This window comes from Halichoerus grypus, chromosome 11, assembly GCF_964656455.1.
Source record: "Halichoerus grypus chromosome 11, mHalGry1.hap1.1, whole genome shotgun sequence".
NCBI classification, from domain to species: domain Eukaryota; kingdom Metazoa; phylum Chordata; class Mammalia; order Carnivora; family Phocidae; genus Halichoerus; species Halichoerus grypus.
Window position 1 is genome coordinate 37,649,609 of NC_135722.1, and position 23,642 is coordinate 37,673,250.

At 49.2% G+C, this 23,642-nt stretch overlaps 1 protein-coding gene and 1 non-coding gene across 8 annotated transcripts in view; both read right to left on the minus strand.

Moving 5' to 3' along the window:
* Positions 1 to 23,642, minus strand: part of NAV2 (neuron navigator 2) — a 711,830-nt gene that overhangs the window by 312,843 nt on the left and 375,345 nt on the right. The window lies entirely within an intron of this gene.
* On the minus strand, positions 23,426 to 23,497 carry LOC118526362 (small nucleolar RNA SNORD45). The gene has a single exon (XR_004912571.1). It is a non-coding gene; the product is annotated as a small nucleolar RNA SNORD45 (small nucleolar RNA).

Sequence of the window (23,642 nt, forward strand, 5' to 3'; positions counted from 1 at the left end):
TGCAATAGGGCCTAAACAGGGAGGCAGTAAGACAACTTCTAAGGACTGAAAACTACCGTGTCTACAGCTCCCCACTCCTCCCCAAACAGCAGCCTGACGTTACTTTGCGGAGAGAACATTTACTACCGCAGTTAGCACTTAAAAAAAAAAAAAAGCCAACTTACGCAATAAACTCAGTTCATTTAATTTCAAAACATGAACTCACTGCTATCTCAGGAAATATCACCTTAGTCTTTAGATTAAATGTTAGCCCAAGTCTAGGAGGCATTCAACAGTGAGAAAGTAAGTACTTTAGCTGGCTTCTCCAGGCTCAAGTTTCACCAAAACAAGTTTCATACAAAGATTAGCCAAGTACCGGGTAATGGGATATGGCAGGGTTATGTCATCTGTGGCCCATTTCCAAAGAAACATGGCTTTTCCAGGTGGAATTCTAAGTGCTCCCTTCTTGTTCTGTATAATCTCTGTTATCACAGTTTGCAGGGTGGATAATGGCAGATGCATTAAAACCAGTTACAGGCCAGGAGACCTTGGGCAGGTCATTTCATTTCTCTGGGTCCCTGCTTCCCCCATTGTGAAATGGATTGTTGGGGGCCACTGGTCATGGGCCTCCTCCTGATCTAACTTTCCAAGATTGTTAGTCCTGGACTTGACTATCTAACTCTTTCCGTGGCTGCCCGGCACGAAGACCCCCATCTGAGCTTTGAGTCCAACATTCAAACACCATGAGCCTTACTTTCTATGAGTATGGATGGAAGCGGCTATTTGGCAGATCAAGTCAGCTCACCTCCCAAGTGCACTACGTAGCTAAATTTCCAACCTTCCAATTTCTAACATTAATGTATCCACCTTGCATATCCCTAACCCCTTCCCAGGCACAGTGAAAGGTAGGAAAAAGAACAGTTTTTGCCCTTGGTGATAGTGATGATGATGGTAATGAGTTTTTATTGACAGCTTGTGAGGTGTCAGGTCCTACACTGAATGCTTTACTTGCCTCACCTCATTTAATTCTCACAAAAACCCTATTACATATGCATAACAGATGAGGGAACTGACACATAAAGAGATTAAACGACTCACCCAAGATTTCACAGCTAGAAGGTAGCAGAACCCCGGATGTGGATCTAGGCCTGTCTGACACCATACTATCTTTTTAGCCAAGCTCTATATTTGGAATAAGCACGTTTAAAAGCATCTCACTGCCCAGGACAGGCCTGGTTTACGCCTATATCCCACTGCAATTATTGATAGCACCCCCTTTCACTCTCAGAAGTATCCTGGCTTGGATAATAAAGGATACAGGCACATACTTACAATGCCTCCCTGAGGAGTGATAGTAATGATTATAGTCATGTCACATTTGCAGGGAAGCCTTCCTCAACCACCCTATATTAAATAGTGACCTCTCCCAGACTCCCTATCCTTCTTACCCTGCTGTATTTTTCTCCATAGCACCCAGCACCATAGAAAAGGAATATGTATTTTATCATCTGATTCCTTCACTAAAATACAGGTATCCCCTACTTCTAGAAGGTTCCTGTTATGCTACTTTATTTTTATGAAACACCTACATTAGTACCTGTTTTCACTAACCAAGAAAATATTTGAAGAGGATTTTCACTTTCACGAAAAAAGGCAAAAAGGGAAAATAGCACTCTGCATTTGTTTTGGGGTTTTGTTTGTTTGTTTGTTTGTTTGTTTGTTTGTTTTTTGGACAGCCACATGCAGAAGAATGAAACTGGACCATTTCCTTCTGCATTCGTTTTGCAGGGAGCCCTCACAGAGGCAGTGCCTATCCCTAGCGGCAAGTGGCGCCACCAAGCTCCGTACCTGGGAACTACACTCAGCATCTCAGCATCAAGCCCCAGAGCTCTGAACTGTGTCTGGGAGCATCTGTGCTCTATCTCGATTTATTTTGTGTGTCTACTAGCAAGATGTGTCCTAAGGTATCAGAAAAGCCTAAGAGACGTCGTCTTTTGGGTCAGGGAACACTCGAAAAAAAATTCCATACAAATTAATGACAGCTGCTTCTTCACTTTACATCATTTTGCCGTAAGAAAGGTTTCATCGGAACACCCTACTTGCAGATAGAGCAGGGAGCCTGTATAAATTCCATGCAAGCAAAAATTTCTTTTTGTTTAGAAGCGCCTCCCCCAGGATGTAGTAAACGTTTCATCGTTAATTGCATCAATACTTGTTGAATGAATGAATGTATCATCATCATCATAACAAAAGCTAACATTTATTGAGCACTTGCTATATGCTGCGTGCCGCTCAAAAGACATATATTTTATCAAACAACCCCAAGAAGCCCCAGTTTGGAACAGTTATCACGACCATGAAGAAACAGCCTCAGAGAGATGAGTTAGTACTTGCTAAAGGGCACACTGAGGTCGGTAATTGAGCTAGGAGGGGCCGGAGTATGTATACTCCTAACCTCTACTCTGGCGACACACACAAGCAGCTCAGGATTTAGGGCAGTGTGGGACCCAAGGCGGGCTAGTACTACCGCCTGTCAGATGCCGGGAGGTGGTGTGGTCAGGCAGGCTTCACAGGAGAAAGGGGACTGGCTTTGAGCTTTGGAAGACAGGACAGTACCTGGACAGAGGGAAGAAGCGTTTAGTCCCAGGGAGCAGTGAAAGCAGAAAATCACAGGGCTGACCATGCTGATTGGAATGAACAACTTCTATCTGGAGGCGCTGCACAGTAAGATTTAAAACACTGCTGGCACCTAGAGGGCCTTGTATGCCATGGAGGAGTCAGACTTCATTCACTAGTGAGCAGGATTCCACAAAAGGTTTCTGACCAGGAATGACTTAGTCTGCAGTCCCAATTCCAGAAACTTCATAACAGTGCCAGAGAAGCTGATAGGAACTACAGCTGAGGACCAAGGCTCACCCCTGGACCCTCTGCAGACACGGCACACACCAGAGCTGATAAAATCCCTGTTCGAAGCACCGGCCTTCCTATAGATTTGTTTGTGCTTGGGGTCCTACCATGTTCCCTGTGAGCACGCAGTCCTCTCACTATGACAAAGACCACATCTAATGCAGGTGCTTACTTCTGTCCCACACCACGGCGTCATGACCATGTGTGGTTAGGATCTTTGGTGGCGAGGACAATCCTTTCCTACCTCCCAGTCTTCCTAAATATTTCCATCACACTTTCTTGTTTCCCTGTTTAAACAATCTCTGCCAACTCGTTCTAACCCCTCATCTCGTTTCATGGCCTCTCAGCCTCCCTGGGTGCATCTCCTATGACATCATATCTGCAACATCTGCGTCGAAAAGAACAAGCCCTGTGAAGAGCCCGTGTGTCACCAGCCAGGAGCATGATGCAGTCTGGTCCACGCGTCCTGGACAAGCCGACAACCCGAGAGACCTAAAGAAAAGCTTAGCCACACACGCCTTCTGGGTGGTTGGCAACATATGACAGAAGCCAGGCACAAAACCAAAAAAAGGAAAAAAAAAAAAAAAAAAATATATATATATATATATATTTTTGCCGAGTCCACACAAGTAATGCAAGAATGCTGCATCACCAGAGGGACGAATTATAAATCTCTATGTCTCTATTAACATAAAAATGAAGGAAACCGTGTTACCTCAAAATGTCATCTAAAGGAAGCCACTTATTACTTTCAGGGTTTTTCTTTCTTCCCTTCCCTATATTGAATTCTTCATTTTCCCAGTAATTAACCAGAGTCAAACCTTCCTTACATGCTTTGGTTTCAATTCTGAAAAGTGTATCAAGGCTATGATGGCTCGTTACCCACAGCAGAAATGTATATGGAAACATTCCTATGTATTTCAACCTGGTTTCTCCAGGAAAGGATGGAATTTCTTCCCTTGAGATGTTTGTAATTAACAGAAAATGGACATGATTTCAGTACCTGGGAGATTGGTAAAATCTATGCCGGTCATAATTAATGGAAAGCAGGAGAAAGTTCTAGAAGTCCCTGAGAGTGGAAATGACTGATATTTTTCAGCAGAAGAGGGGAGTACCTCCAGATGAGTGGTAAACGAACTTTATTCAGAAAAAAAAAACCTAGAAGTTGTTAAGAGGAGAATCAGTTTATGCAGAGAAAGATGAGGAAAAGCTGTAGGACCACAGTATGGTAAACACAGAACCGGGGAGCTCAGGACCTGCAGAGTCCATAGATAGGATCCTTGCCTTGGGGAGGGAGCAATGTAACTGCAGAAAGCCAGCCAGGGCCCTTTAACCCACTGACCTCTTTTAATCTGCTTGTTAGCCTGGCTTCAGATGGGCCCAGGGGGTCTTTGACCAACCTCTGGGGGGGGAAGGTCAAAGGTCAGAGGCACATTCCCTGATCATCATTATTCTCAATTATTCTTCATTCTGAGCCACTTTCTTCTTCATTTGAGGAAGGGCCCCATTAAGTGTTTTCCAGGACACTGAAGGGCAATGACCCAACCCAGGCCTGCTCACTGTGTTCCCTTTCCTTTCCTCCTCAATCACAGCATCTCCCTGAGCAAAGGGGGTGCTCAGGGGGTAGCAACTCACAGAGAGAAAGACCCAGCCCTGTACAGCACAGGCATACTCATATATCATATACTGAGCTCAGCAGAAGACCCTGCCGTTCTCCAGGATGTACCCGGGCTATTAAAATAGAGGAGTTCAAAGCACAGCCTTTGCCATCAGACAAAGCAGAGCTTCTACCAGTTTCTATTCCTGGAAACTTAGGAAAGTCACTTAACTCTCTGAGCCTTAACGTCCTCATCTGAATAATGGGGCTAATAATTGTTTCTACTTCACCGGTTTATGGAGAGGATGAAGTGGAATAAAGTGTAAAGTAAAGGCTCAGCATATGTTAGCTAGTAATAGGATTATTTTTAGCAGTACTATTTTTTATCTTTCCTTGATAAATATAATGTATGGTCATTGGCAAAATCTAGAATATAAGGAAATATAACCCCGCCCCCCCAAAAAAATCCCTGGTGATCTCCCCCCAGAGCTCAGTACTGTTAACACTGGGAATATTTCTGTTGTGTCTTTTCTTCATGCATGGAGACATGCAGCACTACTGGGTCATCTTTTAATCCTAAGAGTGACCATGCGCTGCCTGTCAACTACACTTCCTTCCAGTTCTCACAGTAAGAGGCTATGTACCTGGCCTCAGTCACATGATAGCAATTCCTGCGCAGAGCTAGGACTGCAGTCTCTCTGGCTGGGACACTTCGCTCTGTGCCCTGGACAGGTAAGGCTGCAGGGGTTGCTGCTCTCAGGCCCTTTTCCCTCCCCATTCTTTGGCTCTGCTGCTTCTCAGATAATAAGCTGCTCCGAAAGGGGCCATATTGCCTCTCCTTGCCCTGCCTGAGCTGGAAGAATCTAAAAGAAGGGAACCAAGGGCTGATAAGGATGTCAGAACCACCCATGTCAGGCTCTGGGGGTGTGCCCCAAGCTTACCCTTCCCAGTGGGTGTTTTAGGCCTGAGCAGTCAGCCCCTCTCATTTCCGTCAAAGGCCTGGTTGACCCTGTCGGGTCAGATTTGGACAGAAGTCGGATTCGCTGACTACTGCCTTCTAGCCTAGGTGGGCAGGTGCATTTCTGACATTCCCCTGCAGAGATAACACACAAAGATTCAAGTTTTGCCTCTAATTACTCTTGGCCTTATTTTGATCCAATTAGCCTTAAAACCGAAGATAAAGTAAAAACCTTTGGTTCCATTATTCAATCAGAACAGTGAATTTTCAAGCTGTGGATTAACTGACTTCATGTTTACTGAACTGCATCAGTGATAAAAGTTTCGACACTCACCTCTGGCCCCACGCTGCATTCTGGGATAGTTATTCACACACAATTGACTTCCAAGATGTTCCCAGAGAGCTCGTTCCTACTGAGGGCCACTCATGATTCAAAGGTAAGAAAGTTTATCTTCCCCAAGCTCATTAGAGGACCAAACCATTCACCCAACAGCACAATGGAGAGAAAATAAGAATAAGAATAAACAACAGCTGTTCCCAGTACAGACACCCCTGTTTCAGATTCTGCTGGATCCTGTTTCTGTAGTCTCATTTCATCTTTTCACAACCTGGGAAAGAGGAAAACTGATTCGAAGACTGGTAAGTGACCAGGCTGGAATTCGAACCAAGGATCATCGCAGAGCAAAGCCTTTCCCGAGGAGCACAGCCTCCCACCACCACTGGGCTCTGTGCACAGTAAGTACCCAATAATCGATTAACTGGTAAATCGCCCAGTCAGTCAGTGACCAAACAAAAGGCAAACTAATGATGTATCAACTAATGGTGTGGCCATGCTTTCCAGGATTCTGCAGAAAAGCTGAGGCCCATGCACGAGGATAGCCGAGGCTATGTGAGTGTGGAGATGCAATCATCACCTTTCCTGCCTGGGGCCTGGGGGCAGTGGGGTGCACAAGCACAGTAGCTGCTGCCTCCCCAGTGCTTCCTGGTCCTTGGAGTTCCTCTGGCCCCTCCCCCACCCAGTAGGGGAGTACTCTGGTGGACCACAACTACCCTTGGGTGGTCCTCACAGTTAATTTGAAAAGTGAGACCCAGGTCTAAAGACTCAGACAGACCCAATAAAGGCTGACCTTTGACCCACACTGGGGAAAGCTCCCTCCATAGGGTAAAAAGGCAGCCACATTGAAGCAATGAGGACATCCCAGCCCTTACCACAGCCACCTGCCACCAAGCTCTGTCCCCTGGGATGCTCCATATTTTCCTTGTCTGCCAAGTCATTCTTTTTCTTTTCTTTTTTTTCCTTAGAAGCATCTAGGTCTGGCAGCCCGATGCTAGCTAGTCCACACCAGGACCCACCTTTCCCTGTGCTACATTCTAGAATGGCATCTCAGGTGTAGCCTGGAGAGAAAAGGTGTGAAACTCTGGGCTCTCCCACAACAGTCTGGTTGGAGAAAGATTCCAGGAAAGGATTAGGCAAATGCAGTCCTGACATAGTACAGCAAAGGTGCATAATGTCTGCTAATGTTACAGCACATTAAAAGAAGCTGTAAAATAGTAGCTTTAAGTTAGACAGGCCAAACATAACACAAGAAGTATGAAAAGCAAGGTGCCATTTTTCGAACAAATAAGTTCATTATATGAAGAATCAGCTGAGGTTGTTTTTGCATCTTGTTATCCAATGCAGTGCCTGTGACTTTTTTGGGAGCATCTTTAAAGAGCACAGTCAGTATGAATTCCAGCTTATTAATGATACCTATTCCTTACTGAGCTCTTATTATGTGCCAGGAAAATTTCAAATATGGTTTCTTATCCTCACACCAGCAATACAAGGTGAGAACTTGCCCCATTTTACTCAGAAGGACTCTGACATCCACGGAGGTAGCTAACTTGGCCAGAGCGCTGGCTGACTTCAATGCAGAATTAGGGTCCCCTTGAAACCATCAGATAAAAAGCAAATCACAAAAGCAAAACCCAGAGAAGAGCCTTCTGATTACATTTTCTCCTTGGGCTGGAGTCAGGCTTCCTGGAGCAGAGTGGAAAAGGCTGCTCTCCTAAGCCCTCCCAGGAGTGACGGGCGGTTATTTTTGAAAACGGAGGAGGGAAAAAGTACCTGCAGCCTAGATGGTTCTTGCATGCTAGAAAGAAAACTAAGCCATTGTGAGAGGCGGGAGAACAGGACTCGATGCGTATTCAAGCTGGGCTCACGTTTTTCTTCTGCCCCAAACAAGCCAAATGGCAACAGAGATCAACACCCGCGGGCATCCCCAAGTATCCCAACACAATGGGGGCGGGGGTGCAGACCACGCTGACCCCGGACGGCGGTGAGGGCGGCCGTGAGGGCGCAGACCTACTCGCAGGACGCAATCCCCAGCATGTGCAACCCAGGAGATCCCCAAGAATTTGTAGGTGGAAAGGACTGGGAGAAATTGCGGCCCATTCCCACCCCCCTTCAATCGTTCACATACACATACACACATCGACTTTTCCTGGTTTAAAATGGGGAAACACCAAGTACGAAATCCATTTCAGGGGCTTTCCATCATGGGAGACAATTCCCAAAGGGGACGGGGAGCAGGGTGGGGGATAAAAACTGGAACAGTGCCCCCCGGGAGTGAGGGGGTCTGCAGTCCACCTTACCAGCTTCATGGTGGTGTTATTCTGTTCCCAGCGCCACAGCATCACGCTCATCTTACTTCAGGGCGAGGAGGGAAGGGGGGTTGGAAAAAGGAGAAAAAGGGGGAGGGGGCCGAAGCACCTGCCCGCGCGCCCGGCAGGTCGGGCCGTCCCGTCCGGTCTTCGTCTCCGCCCCGGCCCCTCCGGGCATCCCCGGCGCCCGCGGCCGCCTCGCCCCCGCCCCGGCCGCTGCCGCGCGCACGGGGGATGGAGGGGGGGAGGAACCCTGCCCGGAGCCCGGCGCCCGCGCTGCCCGGCTCGCGTGCCTCCCCCGCTCGCTCCCCGCCGGCCTCCCCGCCTCCGCCAAATCAAACAACTCCCCCTGCGTCCGAGCGCCCGCGCCTCGCAGCGCGGAGGCCGCTGGGGCCGCGACAGGGGTGGGGAGGGGAGTCGGGGCCGCGGGACTCCCCGCCCCCTCGCCGGCCCGCGGGCCGCTCCGCGAGGCCCCCGGCGCTCGGGTGGGCCGGTTAGCCCCCGCGGTGGGGGGGTGCGGGGTTGGGGCAAGACGGTTGGAGGGGGAGGTACTTAACTCTTTCGGGGAGGGCGCGGGTAGGCGGGGCAGCCTTCGGCACAAATGGAGGGGTACGAGGCGGGGAGCGGGGGGCCCTCGAGGGGCGCAGTCTGTGGCTCGCGGGTCCTCAGCCCGGACACGGCCCGCACCTCTCTCACGCGTGCTCGGCTCCGTGTGCATTTGCTCTCGGCACCGAACTCACCCAAGTTGTCTGACAGTAGCCACCCCGGGATCACCCCCTCCCCCCCAGCTGAAACTGTGACTGGGATGGATGCACCATCACCACCACGTCCAACCCACCGCGCGCGCGCGCACACACACACACACACACACACAGTCGCCCACACCCTGCCCCGGCCACCGCCGCTCCCCAGCAACATGTATTTCCTGCTACGTGAAGGACGGGGCTCGAGTGTTTTCAAACACACCTGGCCGCTGCCACAGAAAGGACATCCACGGCCCTCGGGGAGGAGGAGGGGGCAGGCGATGACAGAGGAGGCAGACGGGGGAAGAGGCTGTGTAGCCCTTGTTTCCTCTTCTGCCTGCCCCACCTGCCACAGGCTCTTTCTCTGGGCCTGCCCCTCTACCTTGTGTCTTCCTCTGAGATTGGGCGGGGGGGCTAGGGAGCTCCTCACCTCCCAGTCCAAGCCTTGGCAGCGTCCCCGGCAACTTTCAGTACCCTGAAAAGGCTCAGGAATCAAGGCACGATGGCACGGGCTACCCAGACCTCAGGGCTTGTCTGATTCGGGAGGCGGTGACATTTTAGGATAAATACCTGGCTGTGCCCTGCTGACAGAGAGCTATGATGAGAATTCATGGAATTGCTTTATTACACATTCACCTCAGTAGTCAAAACTGTTCAAAGTGAGGGGAGGTGGTAACATGGGTCCCAACCTTTTAAAAGTGATCTTCCAAACATGCCAATTAGATCAAAATGTTGCTCTGCCTAAAGCTTTCAGGATTTGGCTTCCCTTCACAGATGAAAAATCCCAACTCTTTTTATGGCCTGCAACTTCACCCCCCACTCTCTTCCTTTTGCCTACTGTGCTCCAGCCACCGCGGCGGTCTTTCTTTTTCTCAAACACATTGAAATCCTTCCCACCTCAGGACCTTGGCACCTGATAGTGCCTCTCCCTGGGTCACTGTTCCCCCTAGACCTGCCTATGCCTCATTTCTCATGTCACCTCCTCAAAGAGCCCTTTGACTTCTTATGTGGTGACCCTCTCCTTCCCATATTCTTCTGTTACTCTTGTCTTCCCTTTGTCCTGTTCACTGTGTGAACGTAGCTAACTTATATTCTTGTTTATTGTCTGCCTTGTCCCACTGGGCTATAAATTCCATGAAAGCAGGGGCCTTGTCTGTTTTGTTCCCCCATGGTAACCCCAAGTGCCTGGAACAGTGTGTGGCACAGAGTGGGAGCTCAGTAGATGTTTCCCAAATGAAACTGTGTTGACAATGTCCTAATTTCCTGCAGCTTCCTCTGCAACAGGACAGAGCCAGACCAGGAACGCACATCCCACATCCTGCCTGAGCCCTGACCGAGATTGAGTGACTGCAGAAGACCCTGTTATGTGCATCTCCATGCATATTTCTGGAGAGTGAAACATAAGCAGGGATATTTGCTGCTTAAAGGGAAGGGGTACCTCCTAGGGAAACACAGAAGGAGGGCAGCATATGTCATGTGAGAAAGCATATTCCATATTAAAGTATATTCTTGCATTTGGAAAACAAGACTTTTAAATAACTATTTTTTTTCCTCTGATAATAAAGCTGGACAAAATCTTATTGGCCAAGAGAGCAAAACACGAGTTATCTATCACAGCTGTGTTAAGCCAGGGGTCTTGGTGCTGGGTGGGAGGATGTGCAGTCCAGAAACCTCCTGGTTGTATGAAAATACTGTGAGACTGGGCATTTGTGCATTTTCTGGGGAAGCATCTATAGGTTTATCTCTACGATACCCCAAAACATGAAAAAACTACACATCCCCAGAAAGTCACTGAATGAGCAATTAGTTCCCAATCAAAATCTCTGCTGGTCAAAGATGGAAAATACCACTCATGGTACAAGGCAGAAGCAGGGGGTGGGGGTAGAGAGGGTAACGAGCTTTCATTAAAAAGAATGAATCCTGTGGCTTTCAGATCTCACACTTCAGACCAGAGGTATGCTAACTCATGGAGCAAACATCCATTGAACATCTACCCTATGCATGTACCCAGGGCTGTGCTGGATACTGAGAATCAGAGAGGCACATACACCCACCATTGCAGTGCAATGTGATAGGTGCTACAAAGGAGGGCCATATGGCGTACTTCTGGGCCATAAAGAAAAAAAAAAACCTATAACCAAGATTGGGAAGCATGGAATAACTTCACAGAGGTGACACCGATCAGCATCTGGAAGGATGAAGGCAGGTTCGACAAGAGGAGGAAAGCACCCCAGGAAGGTGGAACAGCACGTGCAAGGGTATAGAGAGGTGAAAACGCTTGGCAGGTATCGTGTGGTCAGAAGGAGGAGATCATGGGGCAGGAAATGGGGCTATTTGTAAGGCTGGAGCAGGTTAGGTCCCTGTAAAGGGGATCCTACCCTTCATCCTTATAAACCAGGGAATGATCTGACTGACTCCCCATTTTAGGAGGACCTCTCTAGTAACAGCAAGAAGGCAAGTTTGAAAAGGTGGAGGCTGGAGGGAGGGAGGGAGACCAGTTAGAAGGCTGTTGAAATCATGCAGGGGATAGAGAATGAGGACCTGGATAAGGAGGGGTGTAGAGAAAAGGACGCCGGCACTCCGTTAATGCAGTGGGTGGCTCCCAGGGGTCACGGCTTCGAGTTCCCCCAGCAGGTGTCAGGACCGTGCAGATTTTGAAACAGAAGCGCCTCCTAAAAACCTCCCACATCTCGGGGAGCTATTCATCACGCCCCAAGCTGCCTCTCCCAGCACCTTTCTTCTCCTTCCTCCTATTTCTGTGATCTTCCACCAAGTCCTTTGATGTGAATTAAGGGAAAGAGATCAGCCCATGCTGACCACAGGGGACAAAGTGGTGGGAACAATGCTTGTGAAGGTCTGCCCTGAATGTGTGGTCTTCTTCCTCCTAACAGTGGGCCTCTTCTTTCAGCTCCTGGCTTTCTGACCCATTCCTTAGACCTGCCTGTTCAGTGCTGACCCTTGCAGACAGTGACCCCTAGCTTAGCCCAGCTCCCTGGTCATGACCTCTCTTGTACTCTCATGGTAGCCACAAGGTAGGGCCCTAGGTCCCAGTATTGTGCAACCCTTGGTGGCACAGACACCCCCTCCCCACCAGAGGCTGGATCTGCCCTTTGCTGACAGTGTCCTGTTCCAGACCTTCCCATCCCCAGCACCCAAGGGATGTGCCCCACATCCCTCAGCACTTGCTTCCTTCCGTGTCTGTCTTCCCTACTCTTAGACTTCTCTGAATTCTCAGCACCTCCCCAGGTAGGGGAGGCATGTGGTAAGTATCTTCTGAATGAAAGCTGGAGTGTCTCTCTTGTTCCTCAAGGCAGAAGGAAGAGGGCGAAGAGATTCAGACCAAAAAGCAGGGTTTGAGGCCTGGCATCCACATCCCCAAAACCTGTTCATTCACAGACCTCCTTTCCCTCACCTCTCAAATGGTGATCTGTAAAGTTCCTTTTCTCTCCTACATTCTGCAAGTCCAGGCGCTGTCTGATAAACTAATTTGTGTCCAGCTGTTAAAGGCTTAATGTGTTTCCCAGATAACATATTCCAGCTTAACAGGGGTCTTCCACTCCCTCAGCCAAAGCAGTGACTAATGGGGAGAAGTTCAGACACTGCGGGGGCCAGCCCGGGGAACATCAGACAAAATGGGCTCTCTAGACTTCCCCGAACGTGGGCTGAAGCCTTTCCACCCACACAGGACAGACGTCAGCTTTTACACGGCACGAGGATGACAAAGGAAAGACCAGGAGCAGTGTGCCACCCCAGAGGTAGGGAATAAGCTAATAGCTTAACATAGGGAGTTCATTATTTTTTCCCCCAAATAACTGGGCTTGAATAATAAAATAGCACAGAAGAGTTTAGCATCATCTGACAGAGGAAAATCCTAGCCCTATTAGCGACTATTTATTAAGTATGGCACAGGGCACCTTTCAATTACTCATCACAGTAATGCTAAGAAAAGTGATTTTCCCCATTTTGCAGATAATGGCTCAGAGAGGGAGAGTGACTGGCTCTGTTAAATCAGCTCCGAAACCGCCAAACAGGAGCATCCCTGGAGTAGGCCTGCCTGCCCCCTACCTCTGTTGTGTTCATGGTATTGTCATACTACACACAGGAAAGGAAGTCTCAGAAATGCCATCTCTGAGAGGATGAAGACCCTCTGCAAACAGACATTTTGGCAAGTGGCTTTAAGGCTTATTTGAAGTCTCCTTCCCTTTCTGGGAGGGCCTGGAAATCTTGGATATGGAGGAAGACAGATAAAAATAAAAGACTCTTGGAAGGTACACAGCTGGCAGGCTTTTCAGGAATTGAGAGTCAAATTTACATAAAGCACTAATCCTTCCTGAAGCAGAAAGCTGGGACCAGGAGGGTGAGCCCCCGAGAGGTGCCCTCTCCCCTCCACCAGCCTTGGAGGGGAGTGAGCCCCCTGCCAAAAGGTCACTGGGAACATTGGGGTCTGCGGGGGGTCCAAGGCGATTGGAGGGTTTGAAAGTAAGATGTATGGCTTTCAGGAGGGCAGACACAATGTCATACTGACAAGCCCACAAATGAATGAATACGCCCCTAGAAAGGGCTGGGCTGGGCTGGGCTAGGCTAGCAAAGGGTTTCTCTCCCTCCCCCACCCCTTTTCTTTTTTTTGTGAAATAAAGAATTATGTAAAGGCATCTCGCCTTCAGTGTGTTCCCTGACCGGGGTTTAATTTGTTGCTTTCTGGCTACCCCCCACAATTCACTTTCTTCCTTCCAGTGTTGGGGGGGTCAGGGTCTGAGTGGGGCAGTGTCTCCCATGGCCCCTGCCCGTGTCCCTGTGGGCTGCTCACTCACTCTCCCTTGCACACTTTTGCTCAGGCTGTTCCCTCAGCATGGAAGTGCTTTTCCTTCCATTCTCTGCCAAATGATATCATGTAGGTCAGGATCCAAAGCAAAATTAACTTAGTTGGTGAACTTGTCTTTGAACCCTTCCCTTTGAGAACGCCTTCTCCTCTCCTCTGGGGTCCCCAGCTCTTTGTTTCCGGCTTCTCGCCAGCCTTTGGAATCCTCCATCTCCTTCTGCAGTTAGGGGTGGGTACACTCACTGGCTGTTTTAAGTGTTAGTATTGATATGAGTATTATTACCACTGGATTATAAATTGCTTAGGAACAGGTACTCCGTCTTCTTCATCTCTGTACACTCAGAACAGTGTTTGGCTTATTTTTGGTATTATCAAACGGAATGAATATATTTAGAAGGTCAGGACTATAGGGGGCTTAAAGTTCATCCAGTCCCCCTGACCCCCATAATTGTCCAGGAAACTCCGGGTCCCCTCTATAGGACACCTTCTGCTACACTGCGTGGAGTGCACTATAAAGAAACCCAACTGAGTTGGGAAGCTGGAAACAGGGCATGACAGCATCTCGGGCAGGCTCTCAGAAATCCATGGTGACCTGGCCAGACTAAAGATACACCTGCTTGCTGGGAATCTGAATACTGGACATTTCCTTTTAAATCCTACTAGAAGAAGAACTTTTGGAGAGTGAGGATTATGTCTTAATTTCCCCTATAGCCTCCCAAACACTGCCAAACATAGAAGGAGTTTAGGGCAAAAACTAAATTTCAGGAAGAATGAATGATAATTAAAGACCAACTTTAAAGCTCTGGGGAAAGAATCTTTTGACTTATACAAAGCAGCCAAACTGGTCCCAAGCAGCCTAGGACACAGTTTGGAAGAGCAGGCATGCTTTTCCCTCAGACCCCAGGGTTGCCAGGTACCCCTGGTATTTATTTGCTTTATTCAACATCTCAGGCCCAGGGGCTCCTCCTCCAGCTCCCCGCCCCCCACTACTTCAATGAAGCAGATAAGGGTGGAAATTGTGCAATCTTTGGGTGACCTCTGACCCCCCCCTTTGAAGGACCGGCCCTCACTCCTCCCTCTTCCTCCTACCCTCTGAGGGGTTGCATCTCCTGCTCGGACCCCAATGAGTTGTCAGGGCGTGGGGACTGCAGACATTTGTGGAGGTAGCTTGAAGACCAGTTTAGGCCTATCCAGCCCACTCAGTTGGGCTAGGGGTCATGTGAGGTGAAATAAAAACTGTTCAAAGCAAAAAATAAAAAAATGAAAAATGAAAAAAGTTTTCAAAAACCCTGCCACAGAACTAAGGGCACAGAAATATGGATAGCTATTGTCAAAGCACTTAAGGACGTTAAATGGTTTCTAATTTTTGTTTTCTGTTCTGGTTTTGCGACCGAATGATTCAGAGACACGGTCTGGAATGGAGTCGTCCTCAAACTCTCGCTGGGTTGCGTTGGTTTGTTTTGTTTTCGGTGGTTGTGGTTTGGTCGGGGAGAGGGTGGTGTGGTTTTGTTTACTTTATTTTCCCTGTGGGATCAGCCCTTTCATTCTGGGCCAGTTCTGGTCACCAGGGATTAAGGTTAGCAATTTAAGAGGCAGCATCTTTCCCAAGGGGCTGTGGTCTACACTTCTGGGGCACTGTTGAGGAACTCAGCACCTCCCTAATAAACTTGTGCTGTAGGAAATTCCAGTGCTTTTCATGATTAAGGGATGAAAGGAACACACATGCCCTCGAAGTGGGTTAAATATTATTCCCCAGTGGTGGCTCTGGAGGCTTTTCCCTTGGAACAAAGGCAGCAGGTAAATTGATTCCACTTTTGTTAGGCATCTTGATTTCACAGGAGATTGCCACACACACACACACACACACACACACACACACACACACACACACACCTCTGAGGGCCTCCTCCTTTCCCCCGGCCCAGCAGAGGGTACCTGTGACGAATGCCACTAGGGTGACGCTCGGGGCTGGCACTGTGGGTCTGGTGCACATAAGATGAGGGTAAACAGGAGGAACCAGATGTCCGAGATGCGCCGGCCGAGATAGTGTGTGTACACAAACACCCTCTATTCCAAAGTCAACAAGGACAACCCGGGAAATCCCAGAATGAGGGCGCCATTGTTTAGCAAAGGAAAACTCTCGGCACTGCTAACGACTGGCTTTTGGCTTCTGTGCAGGCCCATGAAACGGCTGCCGTTGATCACACGGCCTTGGCCCTTCTGGGCATTTCTCAGATCCCAGCACACAACTAACAGAGTGGTTCTTCCCGGCCGGCGCCCTTCCTCCCTGTGCATGCTCCAGTCAGATGTGGACACGGAGAACTCGCGACCACCTAGTTTCATGTTTGTCAAAGCACTTCCACGTCGGTTGCCCAGGTGGTCATTCTTAGAACCATTCTGTGTACTAAGCTGGATGGCGGCATGATCCCATTTTCCGAAGAGCACAGAGAGGTTAAATGAGCTGTCCAAAGTTGCACAGCGGCTTAATGAGTCTTAGACCTACGGGCTCCGACCTAAACACCCTCTCCACGGGTTCTCAAGACACGTGGACTTCACATAGTATTTTGTTATTAACAACAGTAATAGCAGCAGCAGGACCTAATACTTCCATAACTGCATCTTCTGGGCCGTGTGCCATTCTGAGAGGTCTGCATGTAAAATCTCATTGAATCATCATAGTAACCTTGTGCTACCGTTGTCAAAATTACATTTCACACAGGGGAAACCAGGCACAGAAAAGTTAAATAACTTGCCCAAGGTCACAGAGCTAGTAAGTGACACTGCTTGGATTTAAACACTGTTTAGCTGCAGAATCAACATTCTTTTTTTTTTTTTTTTTGAAGATCTTACGTATTTCTTTGACAGAGAGAGACACAGTGAGAGACAGAACACAAGCAGGGGGAGTGGGAGACGGAGAAGCAGGCTTCTCGCGGAGCAGGGAGCCCGACGCAGGGCTTGATCCCAGGACCCTGGGACCATGACCTGAGCTGAAGGCAGATGCTTAACGACTGAGCCACCCAGGCGCCCCGAGAATTGACATTCTTTACCTGTGTTGTTCTGTCTCTCTGTGTAGTGACATCGTAATCATAAGGTGAGCCCAAGGTCAAAAGTAAAATAAATACACTTCACTGAAAGGGTTTTTACAAATAATAGGTGCCATGCCCAGTTAGTGGGGTCTTTTTTTTTTTTTTTTTTTTTGCTTGTTGTTTGGTTTGGTTTGGTTTTAATGATTGCTGCCACTACGAACTTCCATCAAATGCATGAATTCTCTCTCGGATCGTGCAATTGTAGATAGTATTTTAAATACCTCTGTGACCTGCAGCAAGTTGTAAACCTCTCTGCATCTCAGCCTCCTCTTCGTAAAATGGGTATGAACATACTTACTTCTAAGGATTATTTTGAAAATCAGGTGAGATACTGCATATGAAGGCCCTTGAAAAACCATAAATTCCTAGAACTAGTTTCCCAAAATTAATTGACGGGAAACAGACTAGAGTATATTCAACAGCCTTACCTATGTGTCTTCACTGTAGGACTTTTGGGACGCTTACATATGCCAGTGAGCACCCTGGAGCTCTAAGCAGGCAATTGGAAATGGAGTAACTCCCAAATTTCTTTGACTGCAGAGCCCTTTGGGTAGAGCACTTCTTAAGCTACTACTCCAAGGAACCCACTTCGGGATTGGTATCCCACAGGGTGGAACCTGGGATGTATTTCCTAGCAGGTTCCCCTCTTCAGCAATATTCAAAGCAGCCTGAGTCCCTCTGAAGCCACCCCTAGATCTGCTCCCTTAATTTTGAGACCCTGCAGCAGGAGACTTAAGCCTGCACTTCTATCATTATAACTATCAGGCCAAAGACCACAGGATCTGAGTGATGAGACAATGGGGGCCTTGGGGCTCTAACATGACAAGAGAACTCAGATGACCCCACTCCTGTGTCCTACACACAATCTGGTTCTATCAGGCAGGCTCCTGTGGAGTCACACTGAAAGCCAGTTATTCAGAATGTGTGGCTGGCCCCTGACACAAACCCAAGATTTGAAGGATGGCCTTACTGATAATGAATCCCCATCCTTCCAGCATGGAGCAGATGGGAAGGAATAACAATGGGATTGGCTCTACACAGGGGGCACAATGGGAGGAGGATGTGTGCCTTTGCTCTGACACCACGGTCCTACAGAGGTAGGCGTGGAGTGTCTGAAATAGCCATCATCTTATTCTGATAATAAGAATCGCTAACATTTACTGATCATTTGCATACTTAGCATATCCCAGACACTAAGCTATTTATATAAATCACCATCTTTAATCCTCACAATAACTCTCTGAAAGTAGTACCATCCCCAGTGTCCAGAACAGGTTAACAGAAGCACAGAGATGTTCGGTAAATTATCTATGGTCACGCAGCTCATAATGGTGGAATTCCAGCATGGGTTTGTCTGAATCCAAAGCCTTGTAGCCATGGTCCTAGGCCTCATAGGTCTTCTAGAGCAGTGGTTCTCAAAGTGCGGTCCCTGGTCCTACAGTATCAGCAACACCTGGGAACTTGTTACATATGGAAATTCTTGGACACCACCACAGACCTACTGAAAGAGGAACTCTGGTAGGACCCAGCAGTCTGTGCTTTGTTGTTGTTGTCTTATAAGGCCTGCAGCTCATTCTGATGCCCACTAAAGCTTGAGAACCACTGCTCCAGGGGAAAGAGCTTTGTACCCAGGCAGTGGCCTCTCACTTGAGAAAGCCCCAGAATGAGTCACCTGGCCCATTATCCAGTAGCGTCACCCAGCAACAAGCAGGGCACAGAGGGGCAGGGTGCAGGGCCAGTGGTTATTCCAGGAAGAAAAAGTAATAGTGAGGCCTGGCATTGCAGGGCAGTAGGGCCAAGACCGAACAGGAGGGAGAGCTAAGGTCCAGGGTGAAGGTGGGAAAGGCCAGCATGAGGCACACCTGCATGGAAGATGCCAGGCCATTTCCATCCCACGTCCTCCCCTCCCTCTTCACAGGGCCACAAGGTTCACAGTGGGCTGGGCAGGCCTTCCCGATCCCCGAGTTCTCTCCCTCCCCGGGCGCACACCCCCACTTGGCAAGGCCCCCGCCAAGAGGGTCTCCTGCCTCTGCCTGAACCCCTGCAGTGATGGAGAGCTCATTGCCCCCAAGGCAGTTCTTCTTCCTTCTGTGGAGCTGTCTGCGTGTTTCCTTGCGCTCTTCCCCGCCATTCCTCCCTGCGCCCCACCGAGGCCACCCTGAACTAGCCTGCCTCAGGGCGGCCCTTCAGATATTTGACAGTGCTCATGCTTCCGGGTCTTCTCTTGTCCAGGACAAAGGCCTTGGAATAACAGCAGGCAAGCTGAGCAGCCGGCCCTGGGCTGCCAGCCTGGCCACACCGTCCTCAAGGAGGGGCCCAGGGAAGGGGGCGCTGACTGCCTTTCCTGATCTTCTTCCTGAGGAGGGCATGGAAAGCATCAGCCTGTCCTTCAGAGAGTTCCTTGAGAAAGCAGAGGCAGGGGGGCCATGTTTCTCCAAGACCCACTTGCTGTGCAGTGAGGGAGGCCCATCCTGGACTGGGAAGTTCCTCTGCACGTGCCCAATCCGCAGAACCCGGAGGGGCCCCGCTCCCTGGCCTGTCCCCCTCCTTCCTGGGACTGTCAGGGTTCCACCATCCCCACTGGAGCCCATGGCTCCTAGAGGGGTAAACATCAGGCTGTGTCACGGCCCCGCCGTCTCTCTGCGGTTGGCAGGGACTGACCGCTCTGCAGGGAAGAGATAGTGACGGGTCTGATGGGTCTGTTTTCATTGGACAGACTTGTGGTTATCTTCCCCGAGGAAGCCAAGGGTGGGGGGGCTGGGTTGGGAACTTGGAGATCTGGGCTACAGGCCCTCAAGGTCCCAGTGCAAGCTCCCAGTGCATCCTCCGGAGACAAACTGCTTGAATTCAGAGTCTGGTCCACCCTGGCTCTCTGTGTGACCTGGGGCGAGTTATGTAACTTCTTTGTGTCTTATGACCTCATCTGTTTGTTCCTGGAAGTGATAACGGTGCCAGCCTCTCCACAGTGAGGCATGTGAAACATGCATGAACATGGGGCACGGTAGTGGGCACCCGATCCAAGCTCCTCGGGTGTTTATTGCTCCTATTGGTCTACTGTTTTATACAACTTGGTTAGGGGTCAAGTTATACATGACTAGAGCCTTTCTAACTTTACAAAGACTTTGTTCTCTTGTTTGATTCCAATAACTCATGAGATGGCAACGTCAAGATGTACCATGACCATTGTATATGTGAAAATACTGAAGCCCAGAAAGGTCAAGTGACTAGTCCAAGGTCACACAGCAGACCCATCAACAGATCCCAGACCATCTGACCTCCTGCCTTGGGCTCCTGAGGCCTGGCTATGGTGGACAGTTTGATTTATACTACCATTGCATTTCTTCTCATATCATACAGCTGTCTTATTTTCTAAAATCAAGAGCTGGACGTGTGATCTTGGACATAAAACCCCCAGTCTGGACAGTACACAGGCTCCCCTGTCCCGCACCTCCCAGTTTCTATCCTAAGGGGCATGCAAGAAAAGATTCCTCTGTGTCTTCACCCCTGGACCTGGCTCCTGGGCCAGGACTCGTCTAGTCCCTGCCTGGTGTGTAAGTGTACAACCAGGCTCACTGCCCAATCCAAGGCTCACTGTCTGACCCTGAGCCAGAACTTGAAGGTGCACGGTATCAAGTCCTCCTGGAGACCCCCACAGGATGCCCCCTGCAGTGCACCTCCTGAGTAGCCCCCTGCAATGCCCCCAGGAAGGGGCCTACACTCACTTTTGCAGTGATGCTGATCCAAGCCCACTTCTCCTAAGGCTTCTGGATGGGAGCAAGGCAGGGTGGGAATGTGGGGTGGGAGAGTGTAAACCTGACTGCCCCAGATGCACTCCTCTAGCTTGCCAATCCCAAAGCCCTTAGAAGGAGATTCTGGGAGATTTGTGCCTGGGGCTGGGAGTCGCCATGCTCTATTCAGTGGCTCCAGAAATACCAGATTTTTTCCACCATGTCCCATCTGGGCCCGATAAGCACCATCCCTTCAGTGTCTGCACTAAGTGGTTTGCAGGCTGTCTTGGCTGTGTGTCCCTGGGAAGGACAATTTATCTCAATGTTCTTCCCCTGGCTCTAAGAGATGCTTCTCTCCCTCCTCAAGAGATATTAGGCATGGGCTCCACTGAGCACTTATCATCCAGGGATGCTCCAATGACATCAGTTTCCTGAGAGCTGGACAGTTCCCCTCACTTCAAAGCCTGACTTTGCTCCCCCTCCTCCCCTGGTCCTCCCCACACCCACGTCCACACTTGGATTCATCCTGCAGACCCCGACAGCACATGGAAGTGGGTTCTCACAGTCCTCACTGTCACTCAGAGCGCAGCTTGGTGCCGTTATCAGACACAGCCAACGGGACGGAAAATGTATAAAGAGGGCCGCCTTGTTGCTGATGAGTGGAATGGCAGGGGTTGAAAACTAGCTACAGGGCAGAACTGTTCTTACATTTATTAATGTATGCAACAAATATTTCTGAATGACCACTAAGTGCCCTGTTCTTTTCTGGGTGTCGGGGAGACAGAGTGTTGAACAAGACAAAAGATTACACACAAGGGCAGCAAAACCGACAGGCAAGGAAATGTATAGTAAGTACCAGAAGAAGTATAGCCAGGCGAGGGAGAGAATGTGCCTGGGGGTGCAGGGGGGGGGGTGAGTACTATAGAAAGGCAGCTCAGAGAGGCTTCTCCGAGGAGGCACCTGCCAGCAGAGATGCAAACGAAGCAAGTGAGCCCCGTAGCAGACCTGAGGGGCCAGCATCAGGGGCAGAGGGATAGGAGAGCAAGGGCCCTAAGCAGAACCCAGTCAGGGCGCTGCTCAAGGACAGTGAGAGCACCGCTGAAGCCAGAGCAGAGAGAGCAGGACAGACGGGGAGAGCAGATGATCTGGAGAGGAAAGTCGTGGCCAGCACACGTAACGCAGGACTCTGCACACGCCAGCCCTTCGTGTGTTCCTGTCGGCCCGTGAGCTAAGAACAGTGACGGCATGTTGAAAGGGTTGGAAGAAAAAGGAGATAGAAATGAAGACCGCGATGAAGACAACGAAGGAGAAGAAGATGATGGCGATGTGACAGACTCCTATGTGGCCCGCCAAACCTGAAATATTTAGCACCTGGCCCTTGGCAGAAGAGGTCTGCTTATTCCCCAGTACAGAGGCCTGAAGGACAGTGAGCCACCCCGGTTTTATTTCCAGCATCACAGGAAGCCACCGCCGGCGGGGGCCGTTCTGAGCAAGGATGAGGCACAGCCCAAGGTCCGCGTGTCAGCGCTCACTTGGGGGCCCCTGTCAGGGGCGGTCGTAGGGTCGGGCACCCGGTGCAGGCAGGAGCTACTGTCCCTCACGGTAGTGAGAGGACAGTGGCTCTGTCTGCGGTGGGGCAGTGGCTGTCAAAGGAAGGGGCTGATTTTGAGACACATCAGCAGAGTTAGCACACTGGATACGGGATGTGAGGGAGGGAGAGGAGCGAAGGATGACTCTTAGCTTTTGAGGCAGAACAACTAACCAAGTGAGCGTTGGCGCCATTTCCTGACGTGCAGAAGACTAAGGGAGGGGCAGCCGGCGGGATGGGTTTGGGAAATCAAGAGTTCTAGTTTGGCCATGACCGGGCCGAGATGATGAGTCGACATCAAAGTGCAGACATTTGTATATACTTTTATAGGCACACGCATGTTCAAAACGCATACATGTATAACATAAAGGATGATGATGTCACTGATGCTATTGGAGAAACAGAAAGAAAACAAGAATGCATGGAAGACTTCCTCTGACGTGTGAAGTATTCGATATTCATTCCCACAACAATCTGTAAGGAAGAGTCTCTCCATTTCTCTCTCCCACTTTACTGATGAGAAAACTGGGCCTGAAATTTTCCCAAAGTTGCACATGGAGCCGGATAGCAGGAGAGCTTGGAGATGAAACCAGGAGTCCCCCGTTCCTAAACCCACATGTACCAAACAGCACAGCACATCCATGCCCACTCAGGGATGCAGCCGTCCTTCCTTGGCGCCTGTATTTGGGCATTTTTATTTGGGCCACGTAATGGACAAACCGAGTCCTCCTGGTTTCCTGGAATTGATTCTATAGACCAGACACAATAAAATGTTCTTGTTTCCTACCTCTGAATTTAGCAACATGGAATAAACACATTTTTGCTACAATATTTTTTCTTATTTGGTCCTTCTTAAATTATGAAGTGATACATGCTTATTAATTGAAATAAAAAATATGGAAAAATAGGAAGGGAGGAAATTAGTAATGTCCCCAGCCCTTAAGTATTGCCATGACTGAATATTTCTGGGACTTTTTAGAGGCCGCACGTGACCTACTGTATAGTTAGCGATTGTTTCTGGGGTTCAGAACTGTGGGCTCAGAGAGGGACGAGGACCCTAAAGGAACCGACGAACTATATGACAGAGGAGCCAGGTAAGAATAAAAATGTCTGACATCTATTAAAACAACATGTAGGTGTGTGTCAAGAATCATGCTATGTGCTCTAACTGCATAACCTTATGTAATTCTCACACCCCATTTTACAGTTGAAGAAACTGAGGCTTTCATCACTCCCAAGCAGCAGAACTGAGACTTTAACCTGGGGGTAATGAATCCCAGAGCAGGAGCTCTTCAATCTCATGTCGTTCCATGCCTAGGGACAATTAATGCCCACCAGAAGGCTAAAACAAATATTGTTTGTTTGTTTGTTTTACCTAAGGTTTGAGTATAATTTTAGAATTTGCATCAACTTTGGATTCAGCTAACACATGCCATCACATCACCGACCTCAACAAAGATTTCTTGAACAAATAAATAAAAACTAAAATCTGATAAATCCAGAACAAAATGAAGGAGAGGAAGACAGAATAAAGTGGGGCAACCCAGGATAGACTAATTGAGTCAGCCACTCACTAAGTATTTATCAAGCACCT